The sequence below is a fragment of the Corylus avellana genome, chromosome 4 (genome assembly GCF_965113065.1).
Source record: "Corylus avellana chromosome 4, dhCorAvel1.hap1.2, whole genome shotgun sequence".
Taxonomy (NCBI): domain Eukaryota; kingdom Viridiplantae; phylum Streptophyta; class Magnoliopsida; order Fagales; family Betulaceae; genus Corylus; species Corylus avellana.
Genome location: NC_142493.1, coordinates 5,633,041 through 5,656,975, shown reverse-complemented (window position 1 = coordinate 5,656,975; position 23,935 = coordinate 5,633,041). Strand labels below are relative to the sequence as shown.

At 33.1% G+C, this 23,935-nt stretch overlaps 1 long non-coding RNA gene and 1 other non-coding gene across 2 annotated transcripts; one reads left to right on the top strand and one right to left on the bottom strand.

The window, feature by feature from the left end:
* The first annotated feature begins 3,285 nt into the window (after positions 1-3,285).
* Positions 3,286-3,386, top strand: LOC148586187 (U6 spliceosomal RNA). The gene has a single exon (XR_015912032.1). It is a non-coding gene; the product is annotated as a U6 spliceosomal RNA (small nuclear RNA).
* A 2,995-nt stretch (positions 3,387-6,381) lies between these two features.
* On the bottom strand, positions 6,382-8,550 carry LOC132183271 (uncharacterized). Its single transcript, XR_009440392.2, has 5 exons — positions 8,418-8,550; positions 7,981-8,050; positions 7,713-7,875; positions 7,544-7,580; positions 6,382-6,776 (listed from the first exon to the last, which is right to left on the bottom strand). It is a non-coding gene; the product is annotated as an uncharacterized LOC132183271 (long non-coding RNA).
* Positions 8,551-23,935: the final 15,385 nt, after the last annotated feature.

The following is a 23,935-nucleotide window of genomic DNA, read 5'->3' as shown; positions in this document are numbered from 1 at the left end:
GCCCTGACCACACTAATGCCTCACCACCACAGATCAACCCATCAGCAAAACCATCTCCCAAAATCTCACCCAAAACCCAAAGAAAAAGAACCTCTTAGCGAAATCCTAGCCGCCAACCCAAAAACTGCTGCACCAAAACCTCCAGCGCTGCCGTTTCAGTTTCCAACCAGTTGGCATCTATGTTCCAATCTCAGTGTTTGAGGACGAAGGTCATATGTTATGTATTTCGAAGATGTTTCCTTTTGAGCCTTCAAAGGGTTTGCGCATTATGGTTCAGCAGAAAGAGGACAAAGAAATATGTCTTATGTGTTTGGTTCAGCTAGCGGAAAAAGAAAAAAAAAAAAAAAAAAAAGAAAGTTGATGGAGGCTGTTCTGTAAATTCCAGCTTGCAAGCTTATTTTGTCTCCTTCCAGAAATAACATCTCCACGTCAGCATGCCATTAGTGAGAATTTTAGGACCTTGAGAACAAGGTCTATTTTAAGAGGGGATGAATATTGTTACAGGTTTTTTTATATTAGGTTAGCCGTATTAATTTTTTGTTACAGGTTTTTTTATATTAGGTTAGCCGTATTAATTTTTTGTACTAGATTTATATTATGTTAGCATAAGTCGGCTAATCTTAACTGTATTAGGGTTATGATATTGTCTTTATTTTATTCCATATAAGGGTCTAGCATATGACTTGGCCCTAGTTTATATTTCAATAAGAGCTAATAACTTAGCCTTAAAAATTTTATAATAGTTTGCCTGTTTAAAGGCTTTTGAATAAAAAAAGTAAAAAATTAATCACAAACCTTGTGTTTGAAATGTCTAAATTCTATTAAAATCTAAGGTCTAAGTCCCTTAGAACTTAATTTATCATGTTGCAAACTTATGTTCGTAACACCACTCCTCCCCAAAGCTACATGAAAACCAACCCACAACAACAAAAGAAAACTTTCGAAGAAAGGGTACCTAGTAGTCGTGTTCTGTGAAGACGAAGACATGGCAGTGCAAGAGAACTTTTGTAGGCGAGTGGTTGAGAGCGGAGAGTGAGCTTGTGAAACCCAGAGAGATGAGTTTGGAGAAGAACCCAGTGATCCAAAAGAACCAAAAAAACTAAGAAAACCAAGCGACAGAACGGCGATGATCAAAGAAATAGAGTAAGCGGCCGGTGATCACAAAAAGAAACAGAGTAAGAGCAGATAGTGAGGCAGGAGGGCTCCTTTATAACCGTCTTCCATGACGTGGCGTTTTTCTATTCGCCTGCGGCTTTTTGGACACCCTAGATTACTACTTCTATATGGGCGCCGAAACTTCAAATATAAATTGACTATTGTTTCCTGATATTTTGCTTATATCTTCATTTATGCCATTCCGCACAAAATTGGCTGTTGTGGCCTTGAGTCCCTGGGCAGTAAATAATTAGCTTTTTTGAGGATGAATTGTTATATCTACATCTACCAATAGCAGTTAGATAAGACCAAGAAAGCCGTTTTTTCTGTTCTCTTTCTTGTAGCTTAATTAACGGAATAAACCATTAAATTATATGCATACTAATTAACAAGGCTTAAATTTTAATTTGAAAAATGTTTGGTTTTCTCTCTCTCTTTTTTTTTTTTTTTTTTTTTTTAATCCTTTTTCTAATTAAAAACTAAACAACATATTTAGTTTTAACAAGAGCCACTGGCTATTTTATCTTTCATGAACACTATAATTTATTAAGTTATGGTGTCCAAGAAAATATATTAATGGGATTAAAGTTGAAATGAATATATGCCAATAATAATTTTAAGATATAAATATACTTTTAATTTTGCATACAAAACATAAATTAGCAACAGATAATGGTAAAAAGTGGACATCTATGGATTTATTTGGATTTGTGATTTTAAAATGTGTAATTTGAAAACACGATTTTTAAAAATGAAATTAAATGTTTGGTAAAATAGTCGTTTAACCTTTTAAATCGTATGTTTTTAAAAACGCATTCCCTTGCTTGAGATTTTAAAATGCTTTTTTTTTTTTTTGCGTACTCTCAAACGATACATTTTATGCGATTTAGTTTAAAATCACATTTTTTATTTACAAAATCGTAATGCTAAACGCACTCTAACATTCATAGTTATGTTGGTAAAACTTGGTTCGGTTTAAGGTTGACAATTTTTTACATTACTTACGAACTCAACACGAAATTAACGAGTTAGAATTGATGGATGATGGGTCTAATCCGTTTAAATAAATTGGTTGACTTTGAATATGGTATGCAAAATTCTAAAATAAAATGTTTTTCTTATTTTAACTTACATATGAGGAGTTTCAAAAAGAACAAAAAATGAAAATTAGAAGATAAAAACTTTCTTTATTTTATATATATAAACTAAGCTTCTCCGTTAAATCTAAAGAATTTCTTCCTTTAATGCAAAAATTTAAAGAAAAAAAAATAAAAAGAACATTTCTATAAAGAAAAAAATGATTTAAATGTTCAAGCCTACAGGAAATAAAACTAAATTTTCACCAGCTTATATTCATGAATAGTTTTTTTCTGAAATTTGATGTTTAACCTTAAAAATAAGTTATTAAACAACTATATAATCAAACTTCTTGTTTTTAGGGGAAACTTCACAAAACCTCATGAACTTTCACTCGTTTTGCTATTATCTCCTTGATGTTCAAAAACTCTCAATTTAAGATATTGAACTTTTAATTTTTTTCAATGTCCTACACATCGTTTGGAAGTTTCAGTTAAATATCGTAAAAATTTCTAAAATACCTTCTTTTTTTTTTTTTTAATAACACCTGAATATTTGTACATTTATTTTTTATAGTAAAAAACATGGACATTTTGAGAATTTTGACATGATTTAACTAAAAATCTTAAAGAAATGGAACATTGCAAAAATATTGTAGTTTTATTAGACGAATAAATAATTAAGCTTCTAGTTTTATTAGATTTATTGAACCATGTACGTACTCCCCATCTTACGTGACTCCAACACTCCAGATGGGCTTCAATAGTAACTCTAGTCCCACATCGTCCAGATTGTCAATGCTTCAGTATTCAATAAGAGCCTGCCTTCTCTAAATTTAATTTTGTACCAGTCGCTCTGGGAGACGTGGGCCGACGCTCGTTCTTTGAAACTTAACACCGATAGAGGCCCAAATAATGGCAAATATGAGTCGGCTTGAATACTTCGCCCAGTCCGCCGCTCAACTAAAGACGTAGTTGGAAGCCAACTCGTCCTACATCGCTGAGTTACAACAGTAAATATGAGTTCATAACGCGAAGCAGAACAAAGAAGCTCGCCCTTCGGGACATCCGATAAAATTGGAACGATACAGAGAAGATTAGCATGGCCCCTGCGCAAGGATGACACGCATAAATCGAGAAATGGTCCAAATTTTTTTTCTTCCTCTGCGATCTGTGCTTCTAGGACTTCCTCTGCGATCTTCTTCCTTCTTTTTCGGCTTGCTAATTGCATTTTTTTAAATGATTTTATTTTGTGCGTTTTATAGACCCTTTTCGATAAATTTTAATGGGGGTAGTTTTGATTTTGGTTTTTGTTGCTTGATAGGGTTCAATTGCAGAAGCTTCCTCTGTCTTCTTCGTTCTTTTCGGTTTGATTTTGCGGTTTTTATTATGTAGTCGCATTTTATAAATTATTTGATTTTGTGTGTTTTTTAGACCCTTTTCGATAAATTTCAAGAGGGTGGTTTTGATTTTGGTTTTGTTGCTTGATGGATTTGATTTTTTGGGGTTGGTTTTGATTTTGGTTTTTGTTGCTGGTAGGGTTTAATTGCAGAACCTTTCTCTGTCTTCTTCGTTCTTTTCGGTTTGATTTTTTGGTTTTTATTAAGTAATTGCATTTTTGAAATGATTTGATTTTGTGTGTTTTTTTAGACACTTTTCAATAAATTTTAATGGGGGTGGTTTTGATTTTATTTTATTTTTGCTTGATAGGGTTCAATTGCAGAAGGTGGTCGTTCAGACTAAAACTGGCAGATAAATACATTTAAAAAGCTGACCCTATTAGGCTTGTAATTTGTTCTTGATAATCAAGTAGCTGGATGGGTTTACCGTTTAGGTTTGCTAAAATTGAGTGGGTATCTTTGTACAGTTTGTTGTGATTTTCTGCGACTACTTTCTCTTGTTTTAGACTATTAGTTGTGGAAGGGCTTTGTCTTTTTCTTTTTCTTTTGAAAATCACCTAATAAGGGTCAAGTGTGTTCGCTAATAAAGTCGAAAGTCTTTGATCAAGTAGGGCCTTCGAGTGATAGCTATCCATGTGCAACTGAGATAATTATGAAGTTGAATAATTTGATGGCTGGGTAGTCTTTAAGTTTCAGAATTAAAGCTCTAAAATATCAAATCTTGCATCATACCTTATATAATTCCTTATCTTACTTATCCATTCTGAATGTTTCAATTTCTTTGGATTTTCTAGTCCTGTTTGTGGTATCCTTGAGCCAAACTGTTGTGTTTAATTGATGCAAGGGTACTTCCAATTAGTACTTGAGAGAGAATTCGAAGTGAGCTTTCCTTTGTTGAATCAATTAATGCTTTTCAAAGAAACCTCTCATGCAAGCTTTTACATTTTGGAACAAGAGAGATTTATTTGTAAGTGAACAATTAATACAGTTTTTAGTTTGATATTGGGGCAGATTAACTTAATCTTATCCTTTGCATGTTAAATTAATTAGTGTTTTGCAAAATTAAATCACGCAACCAATCAAGGAAAATCATAGTGGTACCCGCACAATTATTATTGTCCATCCTGTGGAATTTTTAACCCATTATCTGTCGCATCAATTTCGCAAAGCAAATGAAGGAAGAGTGGTGGGCGTACTAGCCCAGGAAATTTTTTGACAAAGTCCAAAACGACGGCCTCCTACCGTTGGCTTTTCGGACCAATTGTTTAGGCTAATGAATTTCATATCCCCCCCTTTTTTTTTTTTTTTTTAGTACATAACAAAGAAACTACATATTACAACAATGGCTCGGTAACGAAGACCAAAAAAATTGACCGCTAATTAAGGCAGTAATATATGGTGTGTCAAAGTTGAAACAGTCAAAAAGTCTAAAAAAGAGCACAAATTTATAAAGGTTTTACAATCCTCTTCAAACTTTAAAAGACGAACAGGAACAAACGGTGGTAGGGACTCTTAAAAATAAAGAAAATAACAATATAGAAACAAAAATAAGACTAAAAACCTAGAACAAACGACAAACAAATAACATAAAAAGAAAATAAATATTACAAAACAGCAGGATCGCTGGCAGAAGTCGTTGGCAAAAGGGGCGGAGGAAGGCCACAAGGTGGCTGTTGTTGACCGTCCCGTGTAGGCCATATGCTTATTCTCTTGTTGTACGGATTGACAAATTTACCATTAAAATGTGAAACTGACAATATGTGATTCTTATAAATTTAATAGTAAATTTGCAAGACAGATGTGTAACAACTCTCATATTCATATGACAAGCATGGAGAAGCCAACGACTAATATGATCATGTGAAATGTCACAACTGCTAAACATGAGGCAGGCAGATGGATTAAAAAGAGTGTAAGATATATATATATATGGGTAAAGATATTGAGCACGCCCGGCGTGCTTCAACAGTGAAGCACGCCGGACGTGATTATTTTTTTTATTATTATTTTTTTATTATTTTATTATTTTAATTTTTTTGAAAAAAAAAAAAAAAAAAAAAATTTTAGCCTGGCGTGCTTCACTGTTGAAGCACGCCTAAGTTGTATCATGACTCTATATGTATATATAATGATGTTGTAGCCCCACTTCTACGCCGGCCTCACTTTATTCCTCAAAGGAATAGGATTCTTTTTTTATTTTTTTATTTTTCTATTCAAAGGAATAGGATTCTTGATCGTTAAAGTTACATTTTCTACCCCAGCTAATCCGCTATATCCTCATTCCCATAAAAAAAAACGATAACTTAATTTTTTAACATTATTCCAAGCAATTTTTCAAGAGCCGTGATTCAGGCAACGCCGGCGTGTAGGGCTGTAAACGAGCCGAGCTCGGGCGAGTTAGGGGTGTCCAAGTTCGGCTCGCATGTACTGTTCAAAAAGCTCGAGCTCGGCTCGAGCTCGTGACGAGCCCTAAATGGTGGACTCGGCTCGGCTCGGTAACATTAACATTGTGTGCGAGATCGAGCTCGAGCTCGTCCACAACCCGAGCCGAGTGCTTTATCGGGCACTCGGCTCGCTCAGCTCGTTTAAATTAAAAAATAAAAAATGGAGAAAAAAAATTCTTAAAAAATTTAAATTCTTAAAAATCCAATTCCAACTTTCAAAACCAAGTTTAAGATGGAATTTAGAAATAAAAACAATCAAAAATCAAACACAATTAACCAAAAATGCCATTAGCCCCATCCATTACAAAAAGTAAAACCAAGCAAATTTACAATTACACTTTCTTTTATCATTCACTTAACCCTTCTAAACAATTACAATTTACAAATACAATCTAATAAATTAAAAATCAATTTGCTGCAAAAATGCAAATTGACATATTCACTTCATACTGAGTCACTAAACAATTAAAATTTACAAATACAATCTCATAAATTCAAGGCTTCAACCTTCAATTACAATTACAAATTAAAAATTATTAATCACGAAGCAAATATAAAATGCAAAAATCAAATAACTAATGCAGAAAATCGTAATGTGTAGAGGAACCTTCATATAAAAATATTCTATTTTCCATCGATCACTTGCATTGGTTTCATATAACGTAGCCTCCATTTCCAACATTTTGTAACTCGGGCGTCACCTAACACAAATAATGGCATCCATGTCAAAAACACAGTTACAGAAACAAATCTCAAATTGGTTAAGTTGTTCCTGTGAGATTTTTGTTTTCTCTGTACCAAAAAGAAAACCACATGAACAGAGGAAAAATTGGTGGGGGTACTTTATATTGACAAACAAGCGACAAATACTAACATGGAAAATATGAGTAGCATATCAATGCATCAGGAAGCCAGAAATTCATTAGTAATTGAGGCCAACATCCATGAAAACATGAAAGAAAAGGGTATACCCCTATTATATAGACTATTTTCTTTCATCAGCAAGAGAGATCTAATAGTCATTCTTCACATAAGGACATATTATACTTATCAACTCAGCAAAATCAACTAAAGGATTCCTATACAGGGCCATAACCTAAATACATTTGGTCTTACTAAGTGTTATACCAAGCAATTGCCAATACTTCTTCAGAATTTGATACTTTGCCCCTATCCCCAGCAAACATATCTAAGAAACCCTAAAACAACCAATTAAATCATAGACCAGTTCAACCATAGCTACAAAATCTTTTGTTGATGATTACCTATAGCTAAAAAATATTATCACAACATTCACATTTTCAAGATGTCCAATATTTCCTACAAAAGCCAAACAGAGTCTTGAATAGAATTGAAGGTGGCCTGATGCAAAGATATTTATGTACTAAGGTCCAATGTTTGCATGTATTTAAAGTAACAGAAGATGAAAACGTACACAAACGCAAGAATACCACATAGAAAAGTTTACCTGATTAGCTTTGCGCCCTAAACTGAACTCTATTTATCTAAATAAAAAAACAGGAAAAGGAAAAATATCAGTATGAAAGCCATTTTAACCAATATACCTTCATTGTTTTTTGGGAGAAGTAATAACATATTGCCAAATATACCTTTCATTGAAAACATTGAATACTTACTAACTGATCTGCAAGCATCAAAACTATTTTTAAAGAAAACTTTCGATTGCAATAGTTGAACAAGTCTTCTAGGATTGCAAACTTTCGATTGGCCCTAAAAGGTCAATAACCATAACATTGTACTCGCCCTCAACACCAAACCATTTCAGATGGGTGATACTCGCTTTATACAGATAAAAAGATAAATAAGTAGATACATAAATTGATTTTAACTAAATCCCTTCATATCAACTCACTATAGACAAAAGGACTAAAAGAGGAAACTTACTCCCTCCTTGTAGAAGCATGTATAACTTTGACTCATAATGAAGCTAAGGGTGCTTGGTCTTCACAAATTCCTGAGGAAACAAGGAAAATATGTATAGGTTGGCAATGAAAGTCATAAACTTACTAAAGTAGCACACAAGCAAAATCACAGAAACAAAACATAGCCAAAATTATCATCAACCAAACATAGCCAAAATTAAAAACAGAAATAACAAAAAAGAACAGAAAACAAAAAAACATGGATTATTCACGGTAAATGCTACAAAAACCCACGACTCAAAGTAATCATTTCTAACAATCAAGTTTGATAACTTATGATGGATGATTGCTGGACTAATCAACTTAGTCATTAGGCATCCAACATATTCAACTTGGTGAGGCAAATTGACATAAAGATTTAACAAATTCAATTTGAAATTTTAGAAAATAAGGGATTACCATCATTCTGGCATAAGTAGATCCAATACGACCACCACCAATGACCTCAATTGTCTGTCCTTTAAGCAACTTTCCTACATACCTAGCGGAAAACAAATATATCCAAACCCAATATCTGGAGGGACATTGCAGACCCAGAATGTATAGTATTTTGGATTAAAAAAGATAAATCCAATTAATAATTAACAAATAAATAATTCAAGAACATCATCCCACTGATTTCAGAAACATAATAATAAAAAATAAAACTATGTACGAATTTCAAACAAGAACTTGAATGAAAAAGACCGGCATCAATCAAGAAATTTTAAAGATTTGACCAAAACCCACTTTCAAAATTTCAGTTCATACATTAAAACAACTACAAATTTTATAACAAATGAAAATAACCTTAGAGTGACAGAGTCAGTATGTTGTTGTCTCTGGATGCGGGTTGTGGCTTACAGTTGCAGATTCGACAATTAGGATCAAAGAGGGAAAAATTTAACAGTTGTCCCTGAAAGATTAAAAAGCAAAAAAATCACGTTAACATTCAAGCTTAGATATACTGAAAATTGAACTCCAACTAGAAATAAAATGATACGAAAGTCAAAGGAAAAATTTAACATAACTGTAGCTTGAAGTCTTCTTGAAGAATCGAGAGATACTGTGGGGGTTCTTGATTCAGACTATTCAGAATGCTCTTCCTCTCAATTTTGTGTGGAAGAAAATTGAGAGCGACTAGCCAAATGGGGAAACAAGAAACATCCACGCCCAAATAAACCAAATGACGAATGGCGATGATGAGTACCATATCAATTAGATCAAGAGTATTGTTTGCCTCTTCCATTGGCGTGTGTGAGGAGAGAAAGACACAAAATCAGAGAAACGGCGACGAGATGGGATAGGTAATCCTTCTTTTCTGTATTATTTTTTGGCCGTCTGGTTCTAACTCGGCGAAAAGGGTTTTGAAACCCTTTAGAATCTCAAAACCAATTTGTTTAGATGGCTTAGAAGCCATTAGATCAAATGCTATAAACCCTAGAATGAAAATCAAGCCATTAAATTTCCTTTCTCTGATAACAAGTAGTTGAGAGGAGCCATTGCATTGAATGCAAAGCATTAATTGCTTCAAAAATGAGCACTTCACGTCGTTCATAATGAGAGACAGAGTTTATGCTTTTTTTTCCTACATGTGTTCACATATAAAATCGACATATAAGTTGATCCTCACCGTTCAGTATTTATTAATTAATTTTAAGTTGTCAGATTATATCAAACAAAGAGATCCTATGAAAAATTAAAGCACCATATAATTTCCTTATATTCAATATTCTGAAACAAATGGTTAGGATTGGAAGATTAAAAAATCTAACGGCCAAGTTGACACCGAAAAATGAGGGATTTTCTCCCTCACGGGCCCACACGTCAGCCATTCAAAAATCAAAACTTCTTCAGAATTTAATCTCCTATACACGCGTTATTGTGAGATCTACGCTTTGTAATTCTATGCAGCCATCCTGAACGTATATCAAATTTCGATTAAATCCTAGTCGTTGAAATATATGGAGGACAGTACACTTAGCCACACCGTATGCATTCCAATATACAAAGTGCTATATATATATATATATATATATATATAGAGAGAGAGAGAGAGAGAGAGAGAGAAATGCTAAAGGCCCAACTTTTTTGCCCAACAAAAGTCCAACTTTTACCCTTTATTTTTTTTCTAAAAAAAACAAAATGAAAAATGAAAAAAATGTCTGAAGCAACATTATCTATTTTTGGCCTGTCTTTTATTTAGTATTTTTTTAAAAATAAAAAATAGTATTTTTATTCATAATAATGACATTTTCTTGAAAAAAAAATGACATTATTATGAAAAAAATACCATTTTTCATTTTTTAAAAAATACCAAATATAAGAAAGACAAAAAATAGATAGGGTTGCTTCAAACATTTTTTCCATTTTTTATTTTATTTTATTTTTTAAAAATAAATAAGGCAAAAGTTGGACTTTTGTTGGGCAAAAAAGTTGAGTCCCTATCATTCCTCATATATATATATATATATATATATATATATATAATATAGCTGTAACCCACTCACTTGACACATGTCACACTGATCTAAGCTTTAAATGTATTTTGTATTTTGTTTTTATTTTTTTTTTTAAAAAGAATGGTTTAAATTGTTTAATAACTTTAAATGTTTAAATTTAATTCTCTTTTTAGTATAATTAGCCAATTAGGGACTTAGGGTTGAAAAAAAAAAAAGATTTAATTTATAATTGTGTTAGTATAAATTGCTTAATTGTTTATAATTTAATTTATTTTTAAAAAAATTCAATATGTTGAAAAAAAAACTAATATTAATAATTTCATATGTTAGAATATATACTAACTAGTCTACTATATTTTATGAAAAAAAAAAAAAAAAACTAGTCTACTATATATATATATATAAAAGATTGATACTAACTATAGAATAAAAGATCTTAGTTGATGATTAAATGAAAATCGTTGGATCTTTATGCTGTGATGGACATGCGGGACATGAGATTATTTCCATGTGAATTTATGCCTTATAACTGTAACCCACAATCACTCATCAACGGCTCACATTTAATAAAAAAAATTGAACGCTTTAGTGCATTTTCACGATAATTTAGGTGATTTAAATATAAATCCTTAATTAGCACCGGTTTTGCTTTTTGGCATTAACTATCATTAACTTGGTAGTATTTTTAAAAAATTACTATAATGGGAACTGTTTGTATTAATTAATGACATTAAAGTATTTAAAAAATATATATTAAGTTAATAATTATTAGTAATACCATTAAAAAATAATATCTGTATTTATTTATTTATTTAAATGGGACATTATTTGTTTAAATATTGTCTAAAGAGTAATTGTTTTTTGAACACTATCTAATAGCAATTTGTTATATTGCATTAAAAATTGATCTAACGCTTATACTAGGTGAATAATTGGTTATACTCCTCATATATGAAAATTCAATAATTCATGACATATTCAAATAAAAAAATTTAATGCAAGTGGCTGAGTGAGTTTTTGTAAATTATAATTTATTAACATTTTTTATTACTGATCCTTTATGGAATGATTTAAGGACTTGAACCTTGGTCAGTTGGAAAATCATGAAATTGGAAAAGAGGATAATTTTCGAATGAGACTTTCCATCTTTGGATCATTTATTAATTTTTTTTTTTTTTTTTTTGTTTCCATTTTGAACTATGAGACTTTCAAAAATTAAAGGTTGAAGAAGATATGAAGATACTAGATAGCATAGTATTAATTCAATTTTTAATGGTTTAATGCTACGAATTGAATACTATTGACTTTTTTTTTAATAAATTGCGACATGTGGCGCGAATCCATTTTTTTTAAAGGCTAAACCGGTTTTTTAAGACATAATTTTTTAACATTAATGAACCCATCACTTTTTAAGAGTGCAAAACTACGTCGTTTTTGACTCTTTGAGTAAGAAATAAATAGTTAAACAATTGTTTATGTGTAAAACAAAGTCGGTTTAAAAATTGGTAAAAAAACAATGGTTTAAAAAATGGCTACGAAATTAAGAGAAAATGGTTAAAAAAAAAGCGTTTGTATATATGTATAAGTATAATTTATAAGGACTTATAAGTTTATAACATACATTTGAACTAAGTCTCTAGGTACTTAATTATTGTTGGACAAAGTTTTCCTCTAAACTGGGTTGGAGGAATTTCCTTCAACCTAGTCTATAAAAGTGACACGTGTCCCTTGAACATGTAAGATACACATTTTTTTTAATAGTAAGGACAAAGTTGGAATACATTTTATTAAAAACTCATGTGCATTTCACATGTTAATAAAAAAAATGAATACATGTCACTTTTATAGATTAGGTTGAAGGAAATTCCTCCAATCCAGTTTGAAGGAAAACTTTGTCCATTATTGTTTTAATATGAACTTGTATTCTTATAACTTATGTCATATTATATATATATAATTTGTTAATATTTGCTTGTATTTTAACTATTCAATATAGTTATAGATTTAATTAGTTAACAACTTAACCATATGTCATGATATTTCATATTAGTTACTATTTATGTAACTTGTGTTGATTAGCTTACTTTATTTTTGTTTTTGTAAAAGGGAAATAGTTAACTTACTCAGTAATACTAAGTTAGTAACTTATATGTTAACTAACAAGTATGTATATTATATATTCGTATATATAATCGTCATATAAATATTAAGTAACATATAATTTTTTCTTTGTCAAAATAACCTATAGTTAATTATACTAAGTTAGTAATTTAATATATATTAACTTGGTTAATATGTTAGTTTATTAACTAACTAGTTACTAGTTAGTATGTTAATACTAATATATAACACATGTATAATAAAATAAGTAATATACATAGAAGTATTGAGTAACATGTACTTAATTATATTTACTTAATATATATTGATTAACTAGATAATATGTTCATTTATGATCTAACTAGTTAGTATGTCAACTAATACATATACATAAATATTAAATAATTCATATAACATATATTATTTAATTACTAATATACATATTTAAATATATATAACTATTTTTTTTTTGTAATATATATATATATATATGAACGAGCTAACGAGTCGTGCTACCGAGCCGGTTCGAGTCTTAAACGAATCGAGCTTACGAGTCCCCGTCGAGTTTTATCGAGCGAGCCGAGTATGTATCACTAACTAATTGAGCGGGTTTTAACCGTAACAAGCGGGCTTGTACAGTGTCGAGTTCGAGTTCGGATCGAGCTTAACCGAGCGGGTATCGAGCGAGCTGTCGAGTTGTATTAGCTCGCTTACACCCCTACCGGCGTGCATGAACAGTTCATGCACGCTAGGCAATTTTTTTTTTTTAGTAATATTTTAATATTAAAAAAAAATAATAATAATAATTTGCCGGCGTTGTGTTTATTATCACCCATTTTTCAGACCTTATCATCATCATCATGATATATATATATATATATATATATATATATATATATATATGTTAGCTAGGTACGTAGGAGATTCCAATCTTGCAAAATTTTAATTGAATTTTCACTCATGCATGTGTGATCATGCAGCCTTGCACAGTTGGAAACGGATCCTATTTAGGAGGCGTAAAATGGTAAAAAAAAATATTATTTTATCTCTCCCAAGCACGCCGTGCAGGAAATTTTTTTAAAAAAAAATATTTTAATGCAAAAAAAAAAAAAAAAAAAATTTGTAGTGGCATGCTTAGCACGCCGCATGCTGTTTTACTTCACCCCATTAATGGTGCATTTGAGATTAAGAATAATCTACTTATATCCTTAACAAGCTAAGGGTACTTATTTGAAAAAGCGTAAATTTAAAGCAAAATCACAATTTTCCATAACAAATATTTGACGCAATAATTACCAAATTTTCAAGTAGGGATGAAAAAAATTTCAAAAATACCCACCTAAAATATGTTAAAAACATCTATTTTTTGTTATATGTTTATTTGAAATCTGTCTCAAGAAAAAAAAAAAGACATAAAAATAAGTAATATGGCATGATACCATTGCTTACGTAGAAAACTCAAAGTTAATATCAAATTAGGGGTAATTACTTTTTGCCCCCATGAACTACAACGTCTCGACACTTTTCCCCATGAACTACCAAACTATATATGACAATTGACCCCATCAAACTATCATCTTATGACAAAAAGTCTCCTTCCGTCGGTCACAGGGATTAAATTTAATGTTTAACGGTCATTTGACTTGCATATGCCATTTTAAAATTGTTTTCTTTCACTTTTGCCCTCATTTCAGATAAATAAAATGATGCTTATATCATTCTAAACCCTAATCCAACACATGAAAATATATTCTCATCCCTATAGACAAAAATGCCATTACATGTTTTATTAAAACCAAAAATAACCCTAATAATGTACGCTACTGGACCTAATTGACCCTTACAGGGACACTAATTCCCCCCATGTCCCTAAGTAAATTCATTACAGCCCACCAACAACCTGTTCACTCACACCCCATCTCACAGCCCCACTGCCGATCAAGGTATGGTAAAGTTTTGATGGGTTTGTTCTATATTCAATGATCTAGAGACCAATTCAAAGTATCAAAGAGTGACTTGTTTAATTAGAAGGTGATCTGCAATTATCTAGGTGATTTGTTCTATATTCAATGATCTGCAATTACCAGGTGAGATGTTTATTAGCTCTCATTTTATCCCTCTCTTTGTTTGTATTGTGCCAAGCTAAACTGGGTGGGCCACTCCATTGCTTCCATGCCTTGGTTTTTTTCCGAATGTTTGAGGCTTGAGGAGAACGACAACTGAGTGCTTAGTGGTTCTGATTTTTTGTTTTTCAAATTGTTAAACCCTACATCTACATGTGCTCAATTGTGGTCCATTGATATGAAGTAAGGGCAAAAGTAGAAGAAAAAATATATAAAATGGCACATGCAAGTTGAGAAATTAAAGCAAATGTTAAACTTTACTTATAATGTTTTTGTGTGAACTTTATTAAAAATTTTAAAAAATATTAAATATAAAGAGCGCGATGAAGATGCCCTAAATCACGCAACCAATCGAGGAAAATCGTAGTGGTACCCGCACAATAATTATTGTCCAGCCAGTGGAATTTTAACCCATTATCTGTCGCATCATAGTGGTACCCGCACAAAGTCCAAAACGACGGCCTCCTACCGTTGGCTAATGAATTACATATACTTATTCTCTTGTTGTAGGGATTGACAAGATGGATTTCTTATGACTAGCTACCAATCCTTGTGGGTCCGCGCCAATGCTTTCCACACACGCATCATCTTCTTTCCATCAAAGTAAAACCTATAACAAGTTCTAATATTCATTCAAGAAGCTGCAAGCAACTCTCAACACTCTGGTGTTGTATTTCAGAGATGAAGGAAACCAAATATGGCTATTTATCTCAATCATTCATGCTCAAGGCGCCCTACAACGAGTTTTATTCGTCGAAGATGCTGTAAGCAACTCTCTGATGTTGTACTTCAGAGATGAAGGAAACCAAATATGGCTATCTATCCCAATCATGCATGCTCGAGGCTCAAGACTTCCTATAATGAGTTCTATTCGTCGAAGAAGCTGTAAGCAACTCTCTGGTGTTGTACATCAGAGATGAAGGAAACCAAATATGGCTAACTATCCCAATCATGCATGCTCGAGGCTCAAGACTCCCTATAACGAGTTCTATTCGTCGAAGAAGCTGTAAGCAACTCTCTGGTGTTGTACTTCAAATTAAGATGAAAGAAACCAAATATCTATGGCTATATATCCGAATCATGCATGCTCAAGGCTCCTAATTAAGTATCCTGCATGCTCAGGGTACCTCTCTCTGATCATGATCTCATCCTCTTTTATTGTAGCCTTTGGGACAAGAAGGATGATATATATGCAGCATATATAAATGGGCGCGCAGCCAAATTTGTTAACTGAAGATGTCCGATTATTAAAACTACATACCCCCATGTAAGTCTGATTCATTTTATACTGGTCCAAATTTAGTACACAAACATCTGAATTTTAAAATTTAGTAACCTATATATGCTATAGGACACTACTACTTCAAATTAACCTCACTTCTAATAAATTTGCTAAAAAATTTAAAACAAAATATTAACCCGAACACAAAAATCTTTAGAGAAAATGTTATTTTGGGGACATCCATGCATGCTGAATCCAACACCAACTTATCTCTAGATTTATTCTTGTAAGTATTTGCAAAAACAAAATATGATGATGCTATGGTGACAGGTGGTAGTACATACATGGATGCATGAGGTTGGGTATGTTTAAAAGGATGCGGTTGCAATCTTTTCAGGGAAGGCAAATTAATATGATTGGGAAATTGGAAGATGGAACCGGTTCACCCTGCGGGTAAATATCTAATTAATTAAGTTGCGGTCTTCCTATATATATTAAAGGTTGATTGCATAATCAATATATATAGATTTTTTTTTTTAGGTAAAATAAAATATTACAACTTATGAAAATAAACTTTAGAGTGGGACCAGTACGTACAAATTAAGAAGCCTATAAAATTAAAGGACCTACTATTCTATGTTGAAATTAAGTATATGAATGAATGGTACTAGTTGGCTGGCATTGAAATATTGACCAGCTAAATTAGCAAGGTTGAAATAACCTTTTTTTTTTGGTAAAACTTATATATATATATATATATATATATATATATATATATATATATATATAGGACCATAGTTGACTAAAACTTTCCCTTAATTAACCTTATTCTATTTTGGAGTGCGTCCTTATTTAATTTTATCACCATATGCAAGTATTTTAGTTTGGAGATATTTGATGGAAATACTTGCATATATTCCATCAAATATTATCTCCAAACACTTCAATATATATAATTAAGTTCCAAACAGTACTTCATAAAATTAAGCAAGCAAGGAAAATCCATACAAAACGGGCAGGGCAGCAACATAGACAATTGGTTGGTTACGCATGTCTAATCAACCGCATTATTTCAAAAGTTGTATGTTCGTTTCCATCTTGCCCCTCTTACATAAAACAAATGTCACCCGCACCGCGCGAAGCAGTCACCGCAGATGCAACCATCACCCCCATTGACATCGCCAAGGTTTGTGTTCTTCAGACAGCAACAGAAAACAGCTTCAAAGCTGCAACATGAGTGAAAATTCAATTAAAATTTTCTCCAAGATTGTAATCCCCTATATATGTAGCCTATATATAAATATTATGCATATCTATAAACACTTCCGACTATTTTGTCTACCTAAGACATGGCAACACTTTGTATATATAATGAAAAACAATGATGAGGTACAAAACTACTTTATAGAACATATATACCATGCCATAAAGAAACCGCGTTTTCGCTTAGGTGCTGGCTGAGGAGGAGGTGGCATTACTACTGGGTAAGCACCTGTTCCAGATTATATTAATTGAATTAAGAGACAGATTTTATATATCTTTGTTTCGCTATAAAAACATAACAAATAATGGAACGGAGAAGAGGAGCAAGTAATTAATAACACAATAATTAAAGAGGATGATGAAAGATCTAGGTACCCTGAAGATGATATTGATAGCCTAGAGCATACAGATATGGTGCATGAGGCGCAGCTCCTTGGTTATAAGCACCTGTGCCACATTATAATATTGAATAAAGAAACATATTCCATCTTTGTTTTGCTATATCAGTCTTTCTTAAAAATAAAAAATAATAAAAATAAAAATAAAACAACAAGACAAGTACTATAAACAATATCCATTATTAAAATGCAGTATAAAATGTAGTGTATATATATATATATATATATTGAGAGGAAAATCAGGTTACTTGATGCTACAATTTTCAAGCAATTTAATGAGTTTTTACTACTACTCACATACGCATAGAAAACAAAATTGGAATTTGTTTTATTTCCATGGTGATCAACTCCCTAAAGTTCCTAGATTCTTCCGTCATGCACCAATTATTAGACTGGCAAGATGGAGAATCAGCACCTAATTATAAGCCGGCCTGTCCAAATTAACTAGTTAGCGCTAAAGCCATGCGTCAAACTAAACAAGTTTGCATCATCTAGAGTTAGGAAAGGAAAACAATTAATGCACATAAATGGAATGGACAAAGAGAAGCTAAATTCCAAGAATGGCTTTGTGAAAAAAATGACATGGTTTTTTTAAATGAATAGCATTTTTCATTCCACACAGAACACAGAGAAAAAAAAAAACTCTCCAACAAGAGTGAAACCCCCACTAGACCACAAGTTGCTCAGCAACTTAAAACATGCAGCAACCAAAGCCAAGCTAATCCAAATCTTATGAGAAAAGCCCAAACCCTCAACCAAACCAGCACAAACAAATTAATTCAAAGAAACCCCACATGAAAAAACACCAACAGCAATACAAAGCTATACAAGGAAGCTATACACGCTAACCAAAACTAACAAACCAAGCACATAACAAAGAATATATGTTATATTATTAGATAGTTATAGCAGCAACCTGCAACCCCCACCGTGTACATATAAAACATAATAAAGAATAGAAAGGAGAAGAGGAGCAATAAAGACATTGAAGAGGATGCATGAGAGGTACCCTGAGTGGCTTGAGCAGTATTTGGATGGACCCAGTTGGGTTGATTCATCTCTGAAATAGAACACCAGAGAGTGAGTGTGAGAACTATGTAATGCACTACCCAAAACAATATGAATAATTATAATTATTATATGTTCTTATTAGTTGAGACGCCCAAGCCAGCAAAGCAATCAACAAGACAATTACTATAAACATCCCTGAAAATGCAGTACATATGTTGAGAGGAAAATCAGGTTACATCTAAGGTCCTAACTCCTAAGCCCTGTCCAAACTTGTTAGCACTACTGCAATTGCGCTAAAGCCAAGCGTCAAACTAATTAATTAAACAAGTTTCGATCATCTAGAGTTAAGAAAGAAAAACATATGCACGACATAAATGGACAAAGAGAACAACATTCCAAGAATGGCTTTGTGAAAAAAATAACATAATTTTTTTGAATGAAAAACATTTTTCATTCCCCGCAAAGAATACCAAAAAAAAAAAAAAAGCCTCTCCAACAAGAGTGAAAACCCACAAGTTGCTCAGCAACTTGCAACATGCATGCAGCAACAGAAGCCAAGCTAATCCAAATCTTATGAGAAAAGCCGAAAACCTCCACCAAGCCATGACTGCAAACAAATACAAAGAAACCCCACAAGAAAAAACACCAACAGCAATACAAATCTATACACAGCTAACCAAAAACTAACAAACGAATCAGCCATCAACAGCACAGAAACAGAGCTTCAGACCACCAAAACCCCAAAGCCCCAACTACAAAAAACAGCAACTCAACAAAGCAGCCACTATTTTTTTTTTTTTACCAAACTTTGCATTAGAAACAAGAGAACAAACAACCCTCAAGGAGGAAAGAAAACAGAAGGTGGTGCTACATCACTACAAATAACAGGAGGAAGAGGAGAAAGGGAATTCCAAATCGAAAAGCAGGAAAGAGAGTGAACACTAAACCAAGAAACTTATAGGAATTCCTCAATTTTCACAAAGTCTAACCCAGGACATTACAACACAAGCTCTAGTGCTGACCACTGAAGACCTACTTTGGAAAGAGAGAGAGAAAACCTGAAGTCGAAATGATGCAACAAAAGGAAGAGAGAGAAAGAAAGAGAACTTTGCTGGCCAATTATGATTTAACCCAGGACCTCTGGCGGCCGTCACCGGAATCCGCGGCCAAAGGTCGCCGGAATCCGCCGCCATAGGTCGCCGGATCGGATTTTTGTGGATGATTTGTAGTTTTCATGCACCCTACAGAAAGGTTGTCAGAGGAAATGCTGGTTTATGGATCGGAGAAGAAGGCTGTTGTTGTTGCATAAAGTGATAAAGATGAACAAGTTTGAATGCAAACCATGGAAGAGCTAACTGATTTACATACTGACAAAACAAAAAAAAAAAAAAAATCTTGTATTTTATATAGGATCAGATTCCAGAAAGTATCTGGTATATATTTAGATATATAGTTATAGCAGCAAGGAGAAAAGAATAGAAAGGAGAAAAGCAGCTAGTTAAGGAAGACAATAAAGAGGATGAGAATTAATACCCAGAGCAACAAGCGGAATGCCGTTCATTGGCTCACTCACGTTTGAAATTTGTGCAACCCGGTTTGTTGTTAGAGTTTCGTACGTTTGAAGTGGAAGAGATAGATAAGAACACAATACAGCAAACGATCATAGAAAAAAAAAACTAGGAAAGTTTCTATAAATAATTAAATATCACTCCCAAAGCAAAGGGAGCAAATAAAATAATATTTGTGCGCGGCAGAAAACGAAACTAGCTTGGTTTGCATCCATTTAAAGATTTGCGTGCAATTCTGATGGATCATATTGGAAGGCCACGTGGAATATTCTGATGGGTCCCAACTCAAAAGAGGCTTAATTATAATGAATCAATCTTATTGAAATGAGGAATGCTTCTATGCATTCTCCAGACCATCTCCAGACCATCTCTCCTCTTAAATTTTTTTATTTTTTGAAAAAATCAAGATGCACTTGGAGAGAGATGGTGGGGAGATGGTATTGAGAATGAAAAGAAGAATATCTCTATTGAACTTAAGGGATTGAGGTTAACTTGGGTTTAATAATTAGGTTTAACTCATCATAGTTGATTAATTTTACTTATTCGATCGGTTGTAAGAAATTATATATATATATTGGATGCAGAATCGAGTTATAATAAGGAGTATATACACAAGGTGATGTTTTGGGTCGAGGATATTTTTAAGAACGTTTTGACTAGCTATAATATTGATAGGAATATTCCTATCAGAATGAGGAATATTCTGGTAATTTAGACACAGAAAAATGTTGTAAAAGGAGCTTATAAATAATCCTAATGAATTTAAGGGATATTTGAGGTTTTTAACTTGGGTTTCTTTAATAGAAAGTAGTAGGAATTTTTTTTTTTTAATAGATATAGAAACTAGGATTATAATCTCTAACAATTAGGTTTAACTTATAACTGATGACCTTGTAGGAATTTGTTAAGGGATCCTTGAATAGATATATGACCAATATACCCTTTGTCAAAACGATCGAATAAACTTAAGACGGGCTTAGTGGCCGGTAGTCAAGAAAATTTATGAATAAATAAGGTAGCTAGGTATTATTTTGGGTCAAGAATTATTTTTAACAAGGTTTTGAGTATAATAAGGGGAAAATTCACTTTACCCCTTAAAGTTTCAGGGTTTTTCAATTCGAACCTCAATGTTTAAAAATTGACAATGTACCTTCCTAATATTTCAAAAATTTTCAATTCAGACCCTACATTACTAATTTTCGTAAATCATCACACGTGCGTCTCACGATTTTGATGCCCTCTATTCTAATTTTGCTCTTATTAAAACCTAAGAAATTACGTAATTACTTTTAAGCTCCATTTGTTTGGGGTAAAATGATTTATGAAGATTAGAAAAAAATAATTTATGAAACTTATTTTTTGTATTTTTTAATGTTTAGTGCAACAAAAAATAATAGTAAATGAAAAATATTTTAGACTTGACAGAAAAAATTTGATATATTTCTATAGAATGATTTCCTTTTTTAAAAAAGTTATAAATCATTTTTCAAATTTAAGCTTTTTACCATCAAATTACGAAAACTCACCGCAACTGCCTTTTTATAAGGGTGGAAGTCGCATCAAAGGCTTGAATTTGGCAAATGAAGGTTGTTGAGAGTGGCTACTAAGTAGGTAAATTGGTGCGATGGGGGTTATTCATTCCGAAAAAATTCTCTTTGGAATTTCGAGCCAGACAAATCTTGCGAGCTTTAAAATTTAAAAAAGGCAGAAAATGTTTTTCGGATTTTGGATTATGGCAAATTATTTCCACTTTACAGCTAGGCAAGGGTCGTGTGGAATAAGTGTGGAATGGGGCCGGGAATAGTAATTATCTCTCCTTAATAAAATTATATATCCGTTTGTGAGGAGATGGTGGGGAGATGAGCGGCAGAATGCAAAAAAAGCATTTGCCCCTCTATGAGAATATTGACTTTGTGGCTGTAAATCATGATGCAGATGTGGCTGGACACGTGTCCCAACCTGACTGTCAAGAAAATAAATCAATTTACAAAAGCAACGCGTGATATGATGAAGCCATGGCCCAGATACTGTTCAGTGTCTGGGCATTGACCGGTTTTCAGACTCAACTTTTGGCATATTTTTTACCATATTGCCCCTCTCTCTTAAATTTTTTCATATACCGGTTTTCCTCCTAATTCCCACGCTTTGTGTTTTATGGGCAGTGTCTCCCCATAAACAATTAAACCCAAAATCAACCGGTTTTCCCCTTGATCTTGATGGAGAATTTCTTCTTCGGACCAATCCCTGAAGAACTCGGCGAATGCAAGTCGCTTACAAAGATCCGAATCATGAAGAACCAGCTCAATGGGACGATTCCGGCGGGGATTTTCAACTTGCCTTTGGTGGCACAGATCGAGGTCAACGAGAACCACTTCTCTGGCGAGCTTTCCTTAGAGCTTTCTGCGGGCGAACTCGAAATTCTCACGCTTTCCGGCAATCAAATCACCGTGAAAATTCCTCCGAGAATTCAAAATTTCAAGAATTTGCAGACTCTATCGCTAGAAATGAATAGTTTTACCGGTGAGATTCCGGAGGAAATCTTTCATCTACATTTGCTCTCGAGGATCAACGTGAGCGCCAACAATCTCAGCGGCGAAATTCCGGCTTCAATTTCGAGCTGTACCTCTTTAACCTCCGCCGATTTCAGTCGAAACAACTTGCTTGGTGAAATTCCCAAAGGGATTTCCAAGCTGAAGGATCTCAGCATTCTCAATTTCTCGAGAAACCACCTCACAGGCCAAATCCCCAGCGAAATCAAATTCATGACGAGCCTCACAACGCTGGACCTCTCGGAAAACAATCTTCGGGGAACAATTCCTACCGTCGAGCAATTCTTGGTTTTCAATGCAGCTCGTTCGCTGGGAACCTCAATCTCTGTCCGCCACATCCTGCCACTTGCTCGTCTTTTGTGGGCACTCTGGGTCAGGTTTCGGGTCGGAGCCGTACCAATTCCGGGGCTTGGAAGGTCATAATGGCCGTGATCGCAATCGTAACGGCTCTGTCCCTGGTCCTCGTTACGGTTTACTTGATGCGAAAAAAGAAGCTCCAGAAGTCTCGCGCTTGGAAGCTGACGGCTCGATTTCAAGGCCGAGCACGTGTTGGAGTGTTTGAAGGAAGAGAACATAATAGGCAAAGGAGGAGCCGGGATATTACCCACCATCGCTGGATATTTTGGGAGAAACAAATGAAGGATAATAGTGTAAATTCACATCAGGGAAAGGACTTAAACAGTGTTTAGGTTGGGCCATGCCTTTTGCCAAACACCACCGTGAATCCCCCGATCTCTCCCTCCTTACTGTTGGAAAGTCCCGGGGTTTTCTGTTTAATTCGTCAACCCAATCAAGTGAAATCGCAAAACGTTGATAAATTCAGACACGTAGGCTGTTTAGAGTGTGATTTTAAAAATTGTGTTTTTAAAAATTATGTTTTTAAAATTGCTATTTTTTAAAATCGCATAAGCGTTTGATAAAACATGTTGAAAAATACTTTTTTTATCAATTGAGTGTTTTGATAACATTAACATATAATTGCGGTTTCATGACCAAATTACCAATAAAGACATTTCTGTGATCATTTTTTAAAATCGCAGATTATTTTTTTAAAATCGCAATCTCAAACACCCTAAAATTATGATTTGGTTTAAAATTGTAGATTATTTTTTAAAAACGCACTCCCAAATTTTTTTGCGATGTTTTTCAAGTGCAGACGACATATATATATATATATATATATATATATGAATGAAAAGAGTAATGTTACTCTTTATAATATTTTTGTATCAGTTAGACTGA